The 21,543-nt window shown below is 43.2% G+C and overlaps 1 long non-coding RNA gene across 2 annotated transcripts in view; it reads right to left on the minus strand.

Annotated features, from left to right (window-relative positions):
• LOC122556939 (uncharacterized) overlaps positions 1 to 21,543 on the minus strand; it is an 89,530-nt gene that overhangs the window by 45,227 nt on the left and 22,760 nt on the right. The window lies entirely within an intron of this gene.

The following is a 21,543-nucleotide window of genomic DNA, read 5'->3' on the forward strand; positions in this document are numbered from 1 at the left end:
TTAGCTTTGGGCTTTTACCTAACTTTAGTCCGGTGTTTATGACATGAAAATTATGATACTGTAATTGATCACATGACTTATATCAGGAAGAGGATGTTAAAGTCATTCTACAAGAGAGTTGCAATTGAAACCTGACGCTAGAACAGGTGTAAATAAAGGAGTGTGTCTTGGACCAAAGCAAACCCCCATAAAATATATTAAGAAGCTCCCCTAGACCCTACTTTTTCTTATTTTAAAGGCAAGTGCCAGGCTTACATTTCACATGCAATTTGATTGGTCGAACTACCTGTCTTGAGGCAAAACAAACTTTATTTATACAGTATAATTACAATACAAAAAATAAAGACAAAATTGGAATAAGTTAACTCTATTGGAAATCTTGACAGAATTATAGATTATTTAAATACTAAACAGTATTCCAAATGGCAACATACATGAATCATGCCCTTGGCAAAGGCAAATTCAATAAAATAGATTGTTTCAGAGACAATTTTCCAGTCCAGAAGGAAAAACATCAACAGAAAACTCAGAGAGAGAGAGAGAGAGTAGCAGGGAGAGATGTAATGCAACTTCCAAACCTAGCCTGAAGACCCTAACAACTGCAGCTGATAAACCAAAACTAAAAATCCTGATTCTGGGGGAGTCAGCTATCCCCCACATTCAGACTGTTTTATTGTTCCAACTTGAAAAAAAAACCCAAATGGCTCACAAGCTGTTTATTATTTTGGATTCAAGTAGACAGCTCGCCACCTCAGTCTTAAAACCTCTCTTTTTAAATAAAGGGCAAAATACACCTCTTACAGCCATTGTATCATTACAAGTCCTACAGTACATAAGGATTTGAAGAACCTTACTTAATAAGGTGCAAACAAACTGAGAGACAGTGTAATGTTCAATTTTCTGGAAAAAAGACCCTTTTATCTTCTTTTCGTCTTCTGGCAAGAGAACAGTACTGACACTCTCATCACTCTCATCGATAGCCACCTTGAAAGAGTTTGCGTAATTAGATCTAGCTAACACTGTGGCAGTGGTTAACGCAGCTGGCAAATGCTTTCTGATATTCCTCCATCCACTGAAATTTCCTATACTTCTTCAACAAGTCAGTCAGTGGAGCAATCACATTGCTAAAATTTGGTTCTTTAAAAAACATTCAGTCACAGGAATAGTAGTGCTCTCCATTTTGTTGATGGTATAGGAAACTCCTCAGTCACCTTTGTTTTCACATCCTGTGAGGCCATCTGTCCATATCCAAGATGTGGCCTAGGAACGTGACTTAGAATTTTGCAAACTCACTCTTAGCTAGGTTAATCATCAAGCCCACTTCCCCAAGTGCTACTTTCAAATGCTTTCTAGCCAACTCACCCACTCAATTCAATATTTCCTTAAAATTTGACACATATGTCTGAACTCTGACTCACCAACTTCTCCTTAGTGGTCCTCTCACCTCATGCCCCAAAATAATTCAAATGGACTGAATTTAGTTGATTCATTAGGGAATCTTTAATTGCAAAAAATACAAAGTGAATTGCTTTACCCCAATCCTCTGGTTAGTCTTGACTAGAAGCCCTTAACGTGGTCTTTAAAGTTTTATACCACCATTCTAACGCTCCCTATAATTCTGAATGGTATGCAGTTGATTTGAATTGTTTTATTCCTAAGCAATCAATAACTTCCTTCAATAACTTTGATGCAAAATCTGGCCCTTCTTCTGATTACATTTCTGTGGGTAATCTGTATTTTATATAAAAATTAGTAACTTGTCAACAATCCTTTAAGCCTGACTCTAAATAATGGAATGGCCACTGGAAACTAGTAGACATATCCATTCTGGCCAACAATTGGTAATTCACACTTTTTGCTTGAGTTACAAGTCCCGTGCAATCATTTGAGATTCTTGTAAATGGTTCTTTCAATGCAGGAATGAGTCTTAAGGGTATTGGTTTTATCACTGCCTGAGGTTTTCCAATTATCTGGCACATAGATATGTCGGGTAAGATTGAACCACATCCTTATGCAATCCAGGGCAATAAAAAATATTTTTGTATTTTGGCTTGAGTTTTCCTTACTCCCAAACGACCTATTACAGGTAATTCATGTGCTACTCACAACACCTCTTTTTCACCCACCGGTAATAAAACTTGATGAACTTCTGCCCATTTCTTGTTCACCTAAATATGTGGTGGTCTCCGTTTAATCATCAAGACATTGTGTTTAATATGTAACATTCTGGGATACACTCAGATTTTTCTGTGTATGCTTTTAGATACAACTGCTTTCATTCTTCATCATTCCATTGTCATCCCTCAAAGTTGCAACCCAGTTGATAGGGTTGTTCAGAACGGGTGTGGTGCGTTGGCTTTCATTAGCAGGGGTGATCAAGTCTAAGAGCTGCAAGGTTTTGCACAGCTCTATAAAACCCTGGTTAGACCACTTTTGGAAAATTGTGTTTAGTTCTGGTCACCTCATTAAAGAAAGACTGTAGATGATTTAGAGAGGGAATAAAGGATATTCACCAGGATGCTGCCTGGATTGGAGGGCTTTTCATATGAAGAGAGGTTGAGTGAGCAAGGGCTTTTCACACTGGAGAGAAGAAGGAAGGGAGGTGACTTGATAGAGTTGAACAAGATAGGCACAGATAGAGTAAATAGCCAGAGAGTTTTCCCCAGGGCAGAAATGGCTGGTACGAGGGGTGATTGGCAGGTGTAGGGGAGACGTCAGAGGTAGATAGGTGTGTGGAATGCCCTGCCAGTGGTGATAGTAGAGTCAGAGACACTGGGTCATTTAACCGACTGTTGGACAAGCACATGGATGGCCGCAAATTAAGGAGTGGTGGGTTTGGTGGGTCTTAGATTAAAGTGAATGCTGGGCAAAACACCATCGGTTGAAGGGCCTGTACTGTTTTATGTTCTATGTTCAACCCCTAACCAGGTTGTCCATTCTTTTGCAGCTTTATAGTTTCCACTGTGTTTTCCTTTACCATTTCAACAAAACTCACTGGCTTATCTTGTTTTCCCACATCGAACATCTCGGTGCTTTTACTAAACGATCAACACTGCGACTTCATGAGGCCTACTTTTTTACAGAGAAATCATCTGACCCTACAGTATGCAAACAGGCCCTTTCAGCTGAACAAGTCCACACCAACCCTCCGAACAGTAACCCACCCAGACCCATTCCTGTATCCTATATTTACCCCAGACACCTAACCTCGGCATCCCTAGACACTACAGGCAAATTTAGCATGACCAATCCACCCTACCTGCACATCTATGTGACTGTGGGAGAGAAACCGGAGTACCACACGGACACAAGGAGAACGTACAAACTCCACACAGTCGCCCGAGGCTGGAATTGAACCCGAGTCCCTAAGTGCTGTGAGGCAGCAGTGCTAACCACTGAGCCACCAGGCAGTCTCAACTTGTATCCACACTGTTGCTTATCTTGCAGTCTCAGCTCTGTTTTTCCACATTCCAGGTAATCCGAGATGGAGGATAGGAAAAATTTCTGGTTATAACAGGCTACTTCTTTTTTGAGGTATTTTGGGTTTTGGAAGTGATTTCCTCAAATTCCAGGAGCAGCAAATAATGCTATTGCATTGTTTTGGAACTTTGGAAAAAAGCAAGTCAAAACAATGGCACTTTTAAAGGGGAGAAGGACAGAAAATAGGCAGCAGATGGTCTGTGCTGGAGGGAGAGAGAGAAAGAAACACTCACTGCTAACTGACACAGCAGTGAACCTGAACAGTTACTGCCTTTGCTGTTTGAATTCATCTATTGCTGGATGTCAGAGTGCATCTAGGAAGACATAACAAACAGTGAAATTCACAACTGCTCTTGGAGGAACCTGTTTGGGAGAGGTCACCGCACAGAAACAGATAAGTAAGTAGTTTTAAATGTAGCCTTACTGTAAGTCTACATTAATGTGTAGAGTGAGTTCTTTCTTGATTATATGTTTTCTTGAAATATGTCTCTTAAGTCATAAGTATTAAGTTAGCCTGGAGCAGTGTTTTGTAGAGGAATAAGACAGTGCTATTTTCTGGGTCTGTAGATTAGAAGACACAAAAATGGCCTTTAGTAGAGTGATATGCTCTTCTTTTGGATGTGTGAGTTTAGGGAGAGTTTATGTGTTACTGAGGATTATATCTGTAACAAATGCTGTAGTTGCAAATCCTATCAGATCAAATGGATCAGTTGGAGCAACAGTTAGAGGCAATGAGGAATTTACAAGAGCAAGGGGGTGTGATGGATGGCAGTTAGAGGAAGGGAGAAAAGCCGCAGATATGGTAAGATAGATTGGTTAACACTAGGAAAGGTAAGAGAGGTAGGCAGGTAAGGCAGGATGTGTGTACCCCCATTTCAAATCAGTATGCTATTTTGGAAAATATAGGTGTGCTGGATTTTCAGGGAATTGTAGCACAAACAGCCAAGTTTCTGGTATCAAGACAGGTTAGATTAGATACCTGGCCTGCTGTGTTTTTCCAGCACCACATTTTTCAACTCTGGTCTCCAGCGTCTGCAGTCCTCACTTTCTCCTAGATTAGATTAGATTCCCTACAGTGTGGAAACAGGCCCTTCGGCCCAATCAGTCCAACCAACCCTCCGAAGAGTAACCCACCCAGACCCATTTCCCTCTGACTAATGCACCTAGCACTATGGACAATTTAGCATGGCCAATTCACCTGACCCGCACATCTTTGGACTGTGGGAGGAAACCGGAGCACAGGCTCTAATGTAATGAGGGGCACGTTGGGTTCCAAGCAATCGATTGTTTTAGGGGACTCTCTGGTCAGAGGCATGGACAGATGTTTCTGTGGCCAGCAGCAAAAAATCAGAATGGTGTGTTGCCTCCCTGGTGCGAGGATTACGGATGTCTCCGAGAGGGTGCACAATGCTCTCAAAGGGGAGAGGAACCAGCAGGAGTCATTGTACACATTGGAACCAATGACATAGGAAGGCAAATGGATGAGATTCTGAAGGGAGAATATGAAAAGTTAGGCAGAAATTTTAAAAAGGAGGTCCTCAAGGGTAGTAATATTTGCATTACTCATGGTGCTACAAGCCAGTCAGGGTAGGAATAGGAGGATAGAGCAGATGAATGTATGGCTGAGAAGCTGGTATATAGGAGAAAGATTCACATTTTTGTATCATTGGAATCTCGACTAGGGTAGAAGTGACCTGTACAAGAAGGTTAGATTAAACCTGAATTGGAAGGGGGCTAATATACTGGCAGGGAGATTTGCAAGGGCTGCTCGGGAGGATTTAAACTAGTGAGGTCAGGGAGGGGGGGTTGGGACCCCGGGAGATTGTGAGGAAAGAGATTAATCTGAGATTGGTACAGTTGGGAAAAGGAGCAAGGGCAGGCAGGAACTAAGCAGAGAACAAGGTCAGACTGATAAATCAAATTACATTTATTTCAATGCAAGAGGCTTTACAGGGCAGGCAGATGAACTCAGGGCATGGTTAGGAACATGAGACTGGGAGATCATAGCAATTACAGAAATGTGAATCAGAGATTACAGGGCTGACAGCTTAGTGATACAAATACTATAGGAAGGATAGAAAGAGAAGAAAGTGGGGTGGGAAGTGACGTTTTTGATAAGGGAAAGCATTACAGCTGTAATTGGTGAGGATATTCCTGGGAATATATCCAGGGAAGTTATTTGGGTGCAACTGAGAAATAAGAAAGGGATGATCACATTATTGGGATTGTATTATAGACCCCCTAATAGTCAGCAGGAAATAGAGAAACAGATTTATAAGGAGATTTCACTTATCTGTAAGAATAATAGGATGGTTATGGTAGGGGATTTTAACTTTCCAAAATAGGCTGGGACTGCCATAGTGTTAAGTGTTCAGATGGAGAAGAAATTGTTATGTGTGCACAAGAAAAATTTCTGAATCAGTATGTGGATGTGTCTACTAGAGAAGGTGCAAAACTTGAACTACTTTTGGGAAATAAGGTAGGGCAGATGACTGAGGTGTCAGTGGGGGAGCACTTTGGGGCCAACGTCCATAATTCTATTAGTTTTAAAAGTGTCAAGACTGGAGGTTGGCTCATGTGGTGCCATTATTTAAGAAAGGTTGTAAGGACAAGCAGGTAACTACAGACCAGTGAGTCTGACATTGATAGGGGCAAGTTTTTGGAGGGAATTCCAAGGGATAGGATTACATGTATTTGGAAAGGCAAGGAGTGATTTAGGGATAATCAACATGGCTTTGTGCGTGGGAAATCATGTCTCATGAACTTGATTGAGTTTTTTGAAAAAGTAACAAAGGATTGATGACGGCAGAGTGGTGGACGTGATCTATATGGACTTAAGTAAGGCATTCGACAATGTTCTCCATAGGAGATTGGTGAGCAAGGTTACAAATATGGAGAACTAACCATTTGGACACAGAACTGGCTCGAAGGTAGAAGACAGAGGATAGTGGTGAAGAGTTGTTTTTCAGGCTGAAGACCTGTGACCAGTGGTGTGCCATAAGGATCGGTGCTGGGTCCATTACTTTTTGTCATTTATATAAATGATTTGGATATGAACATAGGAGGTATAGTTAGTAAGTTTACAGATGTGGTGGCATGGTGGCTCAGTGGTTAGCACTGCTGCCTCACAGCACCAGGGTCCCATGTTCAATACAGCCTTGGGTGACTGTCTGTGTGGAGTTTGCACATTCTCCCTGTGTCTGCGTGGGTTTGCTCTGGTTTCCTCCCACAGTCCAAAGATGTGCAGGTCAGGTGAATTGGCCATGCTAAATTGCCCATAATGTTAGGTGCATTAGTCAGAGGGAAGTGGTTCTGAGTGGGTTTCTCTTCGGAAGGTCGGTGTGGACTGGTTGGGCCGAAGGGCCTGTTTCCACACTGTAGGGAATCTAACCTAATCTAATGACACCAAAATTGGAAGTGTAGTGGACAGCGAAGAAGGTTACCTCAGAATGCAACAGGATCTTGATCAGATGGGCCAATGGGCTGAGGAGTGGCAGATGGAGTTTAATTTAGATAAATGCAAGATGCTCCATTTTGGGAAAGCCAGTAAGAGCAGGACTTATACACTTAATGGTAAGGTCCTAGGGAGTATTGCTGAACAAAGAGACCTTGGAGTGCAAGTTCATATCTCCTTGACAGTAGAGTCGCAGGTAGGATAGTGAAGAAGGCATTTGCTATGCTTTCCTTTATTGGTCAGAGCATTGAGTACAGGCGTTTGGTAGTCGTGTTGTGGCTGTATCTCATTGTTAGGCCACTTTTGGAATATTGCTTGCAATTCTGGTCTCTTTCCTATCAGAAGGATGTTGTGAAATTTGAAAAAGGTTTTTTAGAAGAGTTACAAGGATGTTGCCAGGGTTGGAGGATTTGAGCTATAGGGAGAGGTTAGATAAGCTGGGGCTGTTTTCCCTGGAGCTTTGAAGGCTGAGGGGTGACCTCATAGAGGTTTAGAAAATCATGAGGGGTATGGATAGGATAAATAGACAAAGTATTTTTTCCCTGGGATGGGGAAGTCCAGAACTAGAAGGCATCACTTTAGGGTGAGAGGGGAAAGATATAAAAAAGATCTAAGGGGAACGTTTTCACACAGAGGGTGATGCATGTATGGAATGAGTTGCCAGACAAAGTGGTGAAGCCTGGTTCAATTGCAACATTTAAAAGGCATCTGGATGGGTATATGTATAGGAAGGGTTTGGAGGGATTTGGATCAGGTGCTGGCAAGTGGGACTAGATTAGGTTGGGATATCTGGTTGGCATGGACAAGTTGGACTGAAGGGTCTGTTTTCATGCTGTACATCTCGCTGACTCCCTGAGTTCTTGCTACTTCAGGAAATGAAATTTTGAACTCCTCCAAAATAGTCAACTAAGAGCATCATATGTTTGATCTATTTTCACGGCACGGTGGCCCAGTGGCCCAGTGGTTAGCACTGCTGCCTCACAGCGCCAGAGACGCGGGTTCAATTCCCGACTCAGGCGACTGACTGTGTGGAGTTTGCACGTTCTCCCTGTGTCTGCGTGGGTTTCCTCCGGGTGCTCCGGTTTCCTCCCACAGTCCAAAGATGTGCGGGTCAGGTGAATTGGCCATGCTAAATTGCCCGTAGTGTTAGGTTAAAGGGGTAAATGTAGGGGTATGGGTGGGTTGCGCTTCGGCGGGTCGGTGTGGACTTGTTGGGCCGAAGGGCCTGTTTCCACACTGTAAGTAATCTAATCTAATACCCTTATCCATCTATTTAAATTACTTTGTTTGATCCTTTCAAACTCAACATATATTTTATCAGGTTTCCTCCTTGTATTCTTAAAACACTGCCAAAAGACTTCTGCAGTTCGTATGGTTTTTTTTTCCATCTCATTATACTCCCCAAATACCTTCTCTGATACCCCACTGGCTCTACCTTCCAACTTCATTTGAATCAACAATACCCAGATGGCCACCGGCCACTTTATTGTTTAGCCACTTTCTCAAATGAAACTAAAAAGTCTGTTACATCTTTCTCATCAAATTTAGGCAATGCTTGAATTTATTCCAACAGGCTCCACACCCCCAGGCCTTTGATTACTCTCCATCAGTGTTCTCATCACTACACCTACTTTTCACCTCTACATCTGCCATTTTAAGTTGAATTTGAGTTTTCAGTTCCAACCTCTGAAATTCAAAAGCCCTCTCTTTCTCCCTTTCTTCTTTTTTAAATCATAAGTTAAACTGTCTCATTTCCTTTTCTCTTTATTTTTGTTCTGCCATGGCTATTCTTTCCTCATCTTTTGGCCTTGCTATTGCCTCTAATTCAATTTTCTTCATTTGCAATTGTATTTTAACCATTTCCAAAGATTCTAATGGCATTCCTTGCTATAGGAAATGCTGTGTGAATGCTGTAATTATCTCACCTTTCCTCACAGACACAATCAATCCCAACTACAGCTACAATTCCAAAAACCTTGCCTTACTCAATTTCTGTAAAACTCTTGAAGTGAATTCTTCTACCCCTAGGAAATTCTTAGTGAATGGAGGAGTCATTATGACACAAGACACACCTGTCTAAACTAACTGAATGCAAAATCCGAAATAAAACATGCCAACATTGACCACTCATTTCTTTGAGTCCAACAATCCTATAACCAACCTGAAATTAAAGACTGATCCTAATTTGTTATGGACAAGACCAACCCCATCAAGATATATTAAGAAGATAGCCTGGAACCTAAGTTCTTCTTATTTTAAAGGCAAGTGCCAGGCATTGTGTTTTGGATGCAATTTGATTGGTCAAACTCAGTCTTAAAGCAAACCACACTTTATTCATATACTATAGTTAAAATACAACAAAAAAAGAAGAAATTAGAATAAGTTAACTCTATTGGAAAACTTAACAGAATTATTTAATTACTAAACATTAACTATTCCAATGTAGTAACATTTCATAAGCACACCCCTGGGAAAGTCAAATTCAGTAAAATAGATTATGTCACGGGCAATTTTCCAATTTAGGAGGACAACCATCATGAGAAAACTCTGAGTGAGAGAGTGGCAGAGGAAGACATACTGTAGCTTCACAACCCTGCCAACTGCTGCTAAAAGATTAAAAGCAAAAATCCTGACTCTGGTAGAGGTGTGAAGCACCCATTCAGTTCCAACTTTTAAAAAAACCCAAATGGCTCATAAGCTCTTTACTATATTGGATTCAAATAGATAGCTTGGTGCCTCTGTCTTAAAAATTCTCTTCATGAAATGACCAGGACAAAATACACCTCTTAAAGCCATCTTTTCATCACAACTGGTACTGTACATAAGGAATCCTGAAGAAGGGCTTATGCCCAAAACGTCGATTCTCCTGTTCCCTGGATGCTGCCTGACCTGCTACACTGTTCCAGCAACACATTTACTTATAAAGGAGCAAACAGACTCAGAGACAGTAGATGCCCTGCATCTGTCCCAAGCATATAGGTTCTTTTTGAGTTTACATGGAGTTGCATGAGTGAGGATAGCCATCTTCTAGTCTAATAAGATGTATCTTTTAGAATAGAGAAGATGTAGTTTGCTGCATCTCAGAAATTACTCACAAGTAAAGTATAGACTCCAGTTACTGAAAGGATCGAACCATTGGTCTGCTTCCTACGAAATCTAACTTCATTCTCCACCAAATCATTGTGAGGGTATTACAGCGATTCAATCAAGTATAAACACTTTTGTGTCCTTCAGACATATATAAAATTAAACCCACATCCCAGAGATACTCCAACCAGACAGCAAGAGATAGTATTGGTTTAAAACATATGATAATTTATGGTATTAGCTACAGAAAACCTTTAGAGTCATGATCTGAAGTTAAAAGAGACTACAAGGCCACAGTTAAAATTGGAATTCTCTGAAGGCAGACCAAGACATCAGAAGACTTATTTGCAGGGAAACAGAACAGGAAAGCTCTGAAAAGCAGGAAAAAGAATCTCAGAAGACTTTGAACATGAGCCATGAATCAGCAATATTCTGAAAAGAAAAAGAACACAGGATCAGAATTCTTCAACAGTGTGAAGAAAAACCCAAGGTCCAGAATCTTATATAAGTCTGAGTGACATGAAATATGTGGCAGAATCAGAGAAGTCCAATGAGCTCTCTCTCAATGTTGAGAACATATCACTCCATGCTTTTCACAAGCAACATTGTGAAATGCTCATTTGATGTTGGCAATGTGTCAATTAAGGGGGATTTTAGCTTGTTAAATGCCTTCTTTACAGTAAAATTAGGTTATTATTCAGATTAGAGCATTGATAGACATCTTTGTCTCCTCTTTGGCTATAGGTGAGGTCCTAGAGGGCTGGAGAATAGCTAATGTTGTCCCATTGCTTAAGAATGGTAGCAGGGATAATCAAGGAAATTACAGGCCTTTCAACCTCAAAAAAGGGTGGTAGGGAAATTATTGGAAAAGATTCTCAGGGCAAGATCTACATGCATTTAGAAGCAAATAGACTTATTAGTAATAGACAGGATGGTTTTGTGTGGGGGAGGTCATGCCTCATTAACTTGGTCGAGTTTTTTGAGGAGGTGATGAAGATGATTGATGAGAGCAGGTAGTTGATGTTATCTGCATGGACTTAAGTAAAGCCTTTGACAAGGTCCCTCATGGCAGATTGATTAAAAAGGTGAAGTCACATGGTATCAGGGGTGAACTGGTAAGATTGATGCAGAACTGGCTTAGTCTTAGGAGACAGAAGGCAGTGGTGGAAGGTTGCTCTTCAGAATGGACAGCTGTGACTAGTGGTCAGGGATCAATGCTGGGACCACTGCTGTTTGTGGTCTACTTAAATGATTTGGAGGAAAACGTGACTGGTCTAATTAGTAAGTTCACAGATGATCAAATATTGGTGGAGTTGTGGATAATGAGGAGGATTGTCAGAAAATACAGCAGGATATAGATTCAGTTGGAGGCATGGGGAGAAAAATGGCAGATGGAGTTTAATCAGGACAAATGTGAGGCAATGCATTTTGGAAAGTCAGGTACTAGTGCAAGTTATCTAGTGAATGGCAGAGCCCTCAGGAATATTGACGTGCAGAGGCATATGGGTGTGCAGGTCCATAGATCACTGAAAATGGCAATGCAGGCAAATAAGGTAGTAAAAAAGGGCTATGGCATGCTTGCCTTCATTGGATGGGGCATTGAGTATAAAGATAGGTAAGTTATGATTCAGCTTTATAGAGCTTTAGTTAGGTCACATTTGGAATATTTGCATACAGTTCTGGTCACCACACTGCCAAAAGGATGTGGATGCTTTGGAGGAGCTGCAGAAACGGTTTATTAGGGATGCTGCCTGATATGGGGGATTTTAACTGTGAAGAAAGGTTGGATACACTGGGTTTGTTTACATGGCAATGCTGGAGGTTGAGGGGCAATCTGAAAGAAGTTTATAATATCGTGAATGGAATGGATAGTGTGCAAAGTATGAGGCTTTTTCCCAGGGTGGAGGGGTCAATTACTATGGATCACAGGTTCAAGGTGCAAGATGGGGGGAAATTTAAAAGAGATTTGTGAGGAGCATTCTTCATACAAAGGGTGCCTGAAATGCTCTGCCAGAGGAGGTGGTGGAAGCAGACACAACATTCAAGAAGCACTTGGATGAATACATAAGTAGGAAGGGAATAGAAGGATAGACATCCTGTAAGTGAAGAAAGTGTTAGTAAGGAAGGGCAAAATGTGTCAGTGCAGGCTTGGAGGGCTGAAGGGCCTATTTTTGTGCTGTGCTGTTCTTTGTTCTCTTTGTTCTTATTCCCAAGGAAACCAAGATATGAAGATAGAAAGCATCAACACAAACAACTGAAAGACAATTGTCAATGGTCAGGATATCTAAATTTTGATTATTTGCAGAAACATTGAAAAAAGAGAGAAAATACAAAATGTTTAGCCGTCTGTGAATAGAGTTCAGAAGAGAGAATGGCACAATAGCACAGTGGCTAGCACTGCTGCCTCACAGCGCCAGAGTCCTGGGCTCAATTCCTGTCTCAGGTGACTGACTGTGTGGAGTTTGCACATTGTCTGCGTGGGTTTCCTCCAGGTGCTCTGGTTTCCTCCCACAGTCAAAGATGTGCAGGTCAGGTGAATTGGCCATGCTAAATTGCCCGTAGTGTTTAGTGTAGGGGTATGGGTGGGTTGTGGGTCAGTGTGGACTTGTTGGGCCAAAGGGCCTGTTTCCACACTGTAAGTAATCAAATCAAAAAAAAATGTTTAGCTGTCTGTGAATAGAGTTCAGAGAAAGCAAAGGTCATTGAACCATCTTGTAGTAGAGTGGAAGTGGTGACTAATTGTCTGTCACTGATAGATGCCAACTTTTAATATAATCAGAAAGGTGAAACAACCCTTGTTATGTTCATTCAATTCTTCATTATTCATCCCTTTATGGTCCTCCATTCCAATCATTTGGTGGGATTTTTCTTCACAGTGGCCAATGTAGTGAATATAGAACATAGAACAAAAAACAGTAGAGGACAGTACAGGTCCTTCAGCCCATGATGTTGTGCTGAGCATTTATCTTAATCTAAGATCAACCTAACCTGCACACCCCTCAATTTTTTGCCATCCATGTGCTTGTCCAACAATCACTTTAAATGTCCCTAATATCTCTGACTCTCCTACCACTGTTAGCAGTGCATTCCATGCACCTACCACTCTCTGTAAAGAACCTACCTCTGACATCTCCCTTATACTCTCCTCCAATCACCTTAAAATTATGACCCCTCATGAGAGCCATTTCTGCCCTGGGGAAAAGTCTCTGGTTATCTACTCTATCTATGCCTCTCATTATCTTGTACACCTCTATCAAGTCACCTCTCTTCCTTCTTCTCTCCATTGTGAAAAGCCTAAGCTCATTCAACCTCTCTTCATAAGATAAGCCCTCCAATCCAGGCAGCATCCTGGTAAATTTCCTCAGCACCTTCTCTAAAACATCTACATCCTTCCTATAATGAGGCACAATATTCCAGGTGTGGTCTAACCAGGATTTTATAGAGCTGCAGTAAAACCTCGCAGTTCTTAAATTGTTAATGAAAGCCAAAACACCATCAGGATTCTTAACAATCCAATCAAATGGTTGGCAACCTTGAGGGATCTATGTACGTGGACCCCAAGATCCTGCTGTTCCTCCACACTGCCAAGAATCCTGTCTTTAACCCTGTATTCAGCATTCAAAGTTGACCTTCCAAAATGAATCACTTCGCATTTATTCAGGTTACACTCCATCTGCCACTTCTCAGCCCAGCTCTACATCCTGTCAATGTCTTGTTGTAGCCTGCAACAGCCCTCAACACTATCTACTATACCACCGGCTTTTGTGTCATTGGCAAACTTATTAACTCACTCTTCCACTTCTTCATCAAAGTAATTTATAAAAACTACAAAGGGCAGAGGCCCAAGAACAGATCCCTGAGGAACGCTGCTAGTCACCGACTTCCAGACGGAATACTTTCAATCCACTATCGCTTGCTATCTTCTTTCGGCCAGCCAATTCTGTATTCAGGCAGTCATAGAGTCATAGAGATGTACAGCTCACAAACAGACCCTTCGGTCCAATCCATCCATGCCGACCAGATATCCCAACCCAATCTAGTACCACCTGCCAGCACTTGGCCCATATCCTTCTAAACCCTTCCTATTCATATACTCATCCAAATGCCTTTTAAATGTTGAAATTGTACCAGTCTCCACCACTTGCTCTGGCAGGTCATTCAATGCATGCACCACCATCTGTATGAAAAAGTTGCCTCTTAGGTCTCTTTTCTGTCTTTCCCCTCTCAACCTAAATCTATGCCCTCTAGTTCAGGACTCCTCCACCCCATGAAAAAGACTTTGTCTTTTTATCATATTCACACACCTCATAATTTTGTAAATCTCTATGAGGCCACCCCTCAACCTCCGATGCTCCAGGGAAAACAGCCCCAACCTGTTCAGCCTCTCCCTGTAGCTCAAATCCTCCAACACTGGCAACATTCTTGTAAATCTTATCTGAACCTTTCAAGTTTCACAACATCTTTCCGATAGGAAGGAGACCAGAATTGCATGCAATATTCCAACAGTGGCCTAACCAATGTCCTGTACAGCCACAACATGACCTCCCAACTCCTGTACTCAATACTCTGACCAATAAAAGAAAGCATACCAAGCGCCTTCTTCACTATCCTATTTACCTGCGACTCCACTTTCAAGGAGCTATAAACTTGCACTCCAAGGTCTCTTGGTTCAGCAACACTCCCTAGGACCTTACCATTAAGTGTATAAGTCCTGCTAAGATTTGTTTTCCCAAAATGCAGCACCTTGCATTTATCTGAATTAAACTCCATCTGCCACTTCTCAGCACATTGGCCTATCTGATCAAGATCCTGTTGTAATCTGAGGTAACCTTCTTCACTGTCCACTACACTGCCAACCTTGGTGTCATCTGCAAACTTACAAACTGTACCTCTTATGCTCACATCCAGATCATTTATATAAATGACGAAAAGTAGTGCACCAATCCTTATGGCATTCCACTGGTCTCAGGCCTCCAGTCTGAAAAGCAACCTTCTACCACCACTCTCTGCCTTCTACCTTTGAGGTAAACGTGAGGACTACAAATGCTAGAAACCAGAGTCTAGATTAGAGTGGTGCTGGAAAGCACAGTAGGTCAGGCAGCATCCGAGGAGCAGGGAAATCTATGTTTCGGGCAAAAACCCTTCATCAGGAATGCTTTTATGATTTTTTCTTAGAATATAGTACGGAATGGGTCCTTTGCAGTTCTGAGAGAGTGTGGCAGGGCTGACTGTAGAGAGGTTAGGTGCCAGCGCGTTGCTGCGAGTGTGGAGCAGAGGATCCTGAAGGAGAACCGTTGCTGGTGTTTTGAATCTGCCGTCTGTACTAATTGTCTTGTTCGGGTCCGAACTGTGCTAGTTTGAATGTAGTCCGGAGTCCATGTGAGATCAGTTGGTTATGGAGGCAGGCACTGCGGAAGCAAATGTAGCTGTGATAGCGAGTCTGTTTCTTCTTCTACATTTGAGCCAGTTCTGTATCCAAATGGCTAGTTCTCCCTGTATTCCATGAGATCTAACCTTGCTAACTAGTCTCCCATGGGGAACCTTGTTGAACACCTTACTGAAGTCCATATCGACCACATCTACCGTTCTGCCCTCATCAATCCTCTTTGCTACTTCTTCAAAAAACTCAATCAAGTTTGTGAGACATGATTTCCTATGCACAAAGCCATGTTGACTATCCCTAATCAGTCCTTGCCTTTCCAAATTCATGTATATCCTTTCCCTCAGTATTCCCTCCATCAACTTGCCCACCACTGACGTCAGGCTCACTCGTCTATAGTTCCCTGGCTGTCGTTACTACCCTTCTTGAACAGCGGCACCAAGTTAGCCAACTTCCAGTCTTCCGGCACCTCACCTGTATCTATTGATGATATAAATATCCCAGCAATCACTTCCCAAGTTTCCCAAAGAGTTCTAGGGTACACTTGATCAGGTCCTGGAGATTTATCCAACTTTATGCATTTCAACACATCCAGCACTTCCTCCTCTGTAATATGGACATTTTACAAGATGTCACCATTTCCCTACATTCTATATCTTCCATGTCTCGTTTAGTATCTTCCCCATTTTCTGAGGCTCCACGCAAAGGCTGCCTTGTTGATCTTTGAGGGGCTGAAAATGTGTTGCTGGAAAAGCGCAGCAGGTCAAGCAGCATCCAAGGAACAGGAGAATTGACGTTTCGGGCATAAGCCCTTCTTCAGGAATCGGGGCTTATGCCCGAAACATCGATTCTCCTGTTCCTTGCATGCTGCCTGACCTGCTGTGCTTTTCCAGCAACACATTTTCAGCTCTGATCTCCAGCATCTGCAGTCCTCACTTTCTCCTCTGATCTTTGAGGGGGCCCTATTCTCTCCCTTGTTACCCTTTTGTCCTTGATGTATTTGTAAAATCCCTTTGGATTCTCCTTAATTCTATTTACCAAAGCTATTTCATGTACCTTTTTGCCCTTCTGATTTCCCTCTTAAGTATACTCCTACTGCCTTTATACTCTTCTAAGGATTCACTCGATCTATACTGTCTATACCTGACATATGCTTCCTTCTTTTTCTTAACCAAACCCTCAATTTCTTTAGTCATCCAGCATTCCTTATTCCTACCAGTCTTTCCTTTCACCCTAACAGGAATATACTTTCTCTGGACTCTCATTATCTTATTTCTGAAGCCTTCCCATTTTCCAGCTGTCCCTTTAACTGTGAGCATCTGTCCCCAATTAGCTTTTGAAAGTTCTTGCCTAACACCATCAAAATTGGCCTTTCTCCAATTTAGAACTTCAACTTTTAGATCTGGTCTATCCTTTTCCATCACTATTTTAAATCTAATAGAATTATGGTCGCTGGCCCCAAAGTGCTCCCCCACTGACACCTCAGTCATCTGCCCTACCTTATTTCCCAAGTGTAAGTCAAGTTTTGCACCTTGTCTAATAGGTACATCCACATACTGAATCAGAAAATTTTCTTGTATACACTTAACAAATTCGTCTCCATCTAAACCCTTAACACTATGGCTATCCCAGTCTATGTTTGGAAAGTTAAAATCCCCAACCATAACCACCCTATTTTTCTTACAGATAGCTGAGATCTCCTTACAAATTTTTTTCTCAATTTCCCTCTGACTATTAGGGGTCTATAATACAATCCTAATAGAGTGATCATCCCTTTCTTATTTTTCAGTTCCACCCAAATAACTTCCCTGGATGTATTTCTGGAAATATCCTCCCTTAGTACAGCTGTAATGCTATCCCTTATCAAAAATGCCATACCCCCTCCTTTCTTGCCTCCCTTTCTATCCCTCCAGTAGCATTTGTATCCTGGAACATTAAGCTGCCAGTCCTGCCCATCCCTGAGCCATGTTTCTGTAATTGCTATGATATCCCAATGCCATATTCCTAACCATGCCCTGAGTTCATCTGCCTTCACTGTTAGGCCCCTTGCATTGAAATAAATGCAGTTTAATTTATTAGTCCTACCTTGTCCCTGCCTGCCCTGACTGTTTGATTCGCTTCTGTTCTCAACTGTACCAATCTCAGATTGATCTCTTTCCTCACTATCTCTCAGGGTCCCACCCCCCCCCCCACCGGGTCCCCCAGGGTCCCACCCCCACCATACTGGTTTAAATCCTCCTGAGCAGCTCTAGCAAATCTCGTTGCCAGTATATTTGTCCCCTTCCAATTTAGGTGCAATCTGTCCTTCTTTTGCAGGTCATGTATACCATCTATGTGACTGTATCTGCGACTTTTCCCCCTTCCGATAACTGCAACCATCACATACAGTTGTTGTGCTTTTCCAGCACCATTCTAATCTTGATTTTAATCTCCAGTATCTGCAGTATGCACTTCCGCCACAGACATAAGACTGACTGGTCTGTAATTTCAAGGGTTTTCCTTATTCCCGTTCTTGAACAGAGGAACAATGCTCACCATGCTCCCTCCTCTGCCACACAATCATCTGGTACTACTCCCGTGGAGAGTGAAGATGCAAAGATAATCACCAGAAGCACAGCACTCTCATTCCTCATTTCCTGTAGTAACCTTGGATATATTGGGTGGGGTCCTGGGGACTTACCCATCTTGATGCTTCCCAGAATTTCCAGCAGGTCCACTTTCTTAATATCAACCTGTTCAAGCCTATTAACCTGCACAACTGTGTTCTTAATATCAGCAAGGCCCGTCTCTTGTGAAAACTGAAGCAAAAAAAAAACATTTAGGCCCTCCCCTACCTCTTCAGACTCCAGGCACAAGTTCCCTCCAGTCTACCTGTTCAGCCCTATCCTCTCTCTGATCATCCCATTATTCCTTACTTAAGTGTAGAATGCCTTTGGATTTTCCCTAATCCTTCCCACCAAGTCATCAGGTGGAAAAGGTTTGGTGATGGAGGAGGCCCAGTACCTAGATATCCTTAGTGGAATGGGTGAGGGAATATATTGCACCATTTCCGACACCTACAAATGGAACCCACCACCAGATATATATTTCCCTCTTCACCCCTATCACCGTTCCGGAGAAACCATTTCATCTGTGACTCCCTCATCAGATCCACGTCCCCACCCCCTACCCCAGACACAAACACACACACACACACACTCCACTGCTGGCACCTTTCCCTGCAACCGTAGGAAGTGCAAAGCCTGCGCCTAAACCACTCTACTCACCTCAGTCCAAGGCCCCAAAGGATCCTTCCACATCTGACAGAAATGTACCTGTACCTCCACCAATGTCATCTATTGTATCTGTTGTACCTAATGTGGTCTCCTCTACATCGGGGAGACAGGTCGCCAACTTTCAGATCATTTAAGAGAACATCTCTGGGACACCCGCAACAACCACCCCACCTTCTCCTCCACTTTCATCTACCTATCACATTCTCAGCTACCTTGCACATAAGCCGACATCTCTCCCATTTATCTCTCAGCACCCCCAGCCCATAAGCCTCATTCCTGATGAAGGGCTTATGTCCGAAACGTCAATTCTCCTGGTCCTTGGATGCTGCCTGACCTATTGTACTTTTCAAGCACCATACTCTCAACACTGATCTCCAGCATCTGCAGTCCTCACCTTTTCCTAACTACAGATTGAGCCAGGAATCCTTACTGACACACCTGACAAAATTGGCTCCACCCAGACCATCTGCACTAAGGAGGTTACAATCAATATTGGGAACATGTTTGTTTTTCTCTGACTGTGAACCAACTATGACCTGAGACCCATTCAAGGAAAGAGGAATGGTGGTAGCCTTCAGTATGCACAAATTATTTTTCAGTTTCAAAAATATAATTTATTCATAAAAATATTGTGATGTCTGTACAATTGGTAATGCTATTCATATGTATATATTGCATTTCATTACATACAGAGATCAGACTGAATCATTTGTACATACTAGTCTGTATGTTGACCATCCAGATGTTTAGCTGAGGCATCAGCAGAGCCCGATTACTGAGTGGGCCCTCTCTTCTTCTTCAGCAGGCAGACCTTATACGGTGTTCTTTCCCCACCACACCTTGGCGGCAGCTGCCTCAAACTTCAGCGCGTCCCTCAGCACGTAATCCTGGACCTTGGAATGTGCCAGTCTGAAACACTCAGTCCAGGTCAACTCCTTCAGCTGGAAGACCAACAGGTTTCCGGCAGATCAAAGAGCGTCTTTCACTGAGTTGATGAATCTCCAGGCACAGTTGACGTTCGTCTCGGTGTGCATCCCGGGGAACAGACCGTAGAGCACGGAGTCCCGCATCACGGAGCTGCTCGGGAAGAACCTCGACAAACACCACTGCATTCCTCTCCAGACTTCTTCTGCATAGGAACATTCCAAAAGGAGGTGTGTGACAGTCTCGTCCCCACCACAGCCACTTTGAGGGCAGCGTGCGGTGCGGCAGGGAGTCTGGGCGTACATTAAAGATCTCACTGGCAGAGCCCTTCTCACCACCAGCCAAGCCATGTCCTGGTGCTTTTTGGAAAGTTCTGGCAAACAGGCATTCTGCCAAATGACTTTGACAGTCTCCCCAGGGAACTGCTTAACAGGATCCACTCTCTCCTTTACCTGAAGGGTCTCGAGGATACTATGTGCTGACTACTTCCTGATGAACTTGTGGTTAAAGGTGATTTTCTTCATAAATTTCTCCATGAAGGACAGGTGATACAGAATGGTCCAACTACTTGGAGCATTCTGCGGCAGCGAGGCCAGGCCCATCCTTCGCAACACTGGGGACAGGTAGAACTCAGTACTAGTGACACTTAGTGTTTGCTTACCAGGAATCCACACACAGCTTGATGCAGCCACACACAAAGGTGGCCATCAGGGTGAGGGTGGTATTGGGTGTGTTTTTTACCCCGTTGCCCAGATCTTTATACATTGTGTCCCTTCGGACCTGGTCCATCTTTGATCTCCACATAAAGTAGAAGATGGCCCAGGTAACTGTGGCGGCACAGTTCTGGGAATAGGCCAGGCCTGCGCCACATATAACAACAATGACAGTACCTCACACCTGATGACCAGGTTTTTACCCACGATGGAGAGCAACTGTTGCTCCCGTGTGCCCAGTTTCTGCCTCACTTTACTGATATGCTCCTCCCAACACTTGGCACAAGCCCCACCCCCTCTGAACCAAATACCCAGCACCTTCAGGTGGTCAGTCCTGACGGTGAAGGGGATAGATTTAGATTACATTACAGCATGGAAACAGGCCCTTCGGCCCAACAAGTCCACACCGACCCGCCGAAGTGCAACCCAATATGCCCCTACATTTACCTCTTACCTAACACAATGGGCAATTTAGCATGGCCAATTCACCTAACCTGCACATCTTTGGACTATGGGAGGAAACCGGAGCACCCGGAGGAAACCCATGCAGACACGGGGAGAACGTGCAAACTCCACACAGTCAGTCGCCTGAGGCGGGAATTGAACCCGGGTCTCAGGCGCTGTGAGGCAGCAGTGCTAACCACTGTGCCACCGTGCCCACCCACTAGAGGATTGGTCGGCGCAGTTCCTGAAGAGCATGGCCTTGCTCTTGCCTCGGTTTACCTTGGCCCCAGAGGCCCGTTTGAACTGGTCACAGATGCACATGAGTCTGTGCACGGACAGCGGATCTGAGCAGAAAACGGCGATGTTTTCCATGTACAGAGAGGCCTTGACCTATAGGCCCCCACTGCCAGGAATAGTCACCCCTCTCAGGCTCGCATCCTTCCTGATGGACTTGGCAAATGGCTCTATGCAACACAAAAACAAGGCAGGAGAGAGACGGCAGCCCTGCCAGACTCCAGATCTGACTGGGAAGTTTTCTGATTCCTACCCATTGATTGAGACTGCACTAACAATGTTGGTGTAGAGCAGTCGGGTCCAATTGCAGATTCCCTCCCCAAAGCCCATTTTGGAGAGAACATCACTCATATACGTGTGCGATATCCTGTCAAAGGCTTTCTCCTGGTCCAGGCTGATGAGTCAGGTAGGCAAAATTGAGGACTGCAGATGCTGGAAACCAGAGTTTAGATCAGAATGGTGCTGGAAAAGCACAGCAGGTCAGGCAGCATC

This window comes from Chiloscyllium plagiosum, unplaced genomic scaffold (assembly GCF_037043375.1).
Source record: "Chiloscyllium plagiosum isolate Xiang-an unplaced genomic scaffold, Cpla_swu_hap1 HiC_scaffold_16, whole genome shotgun sequence".
Taxonomy (NCBI): domain Eukaryota; kingdom Metazoa; phylum Chordata; class Chondrichthyes; order Orectolobiformes; family Hemiscylliidae; genus Chiloscyllium; species Chiloscyllium plagiosum.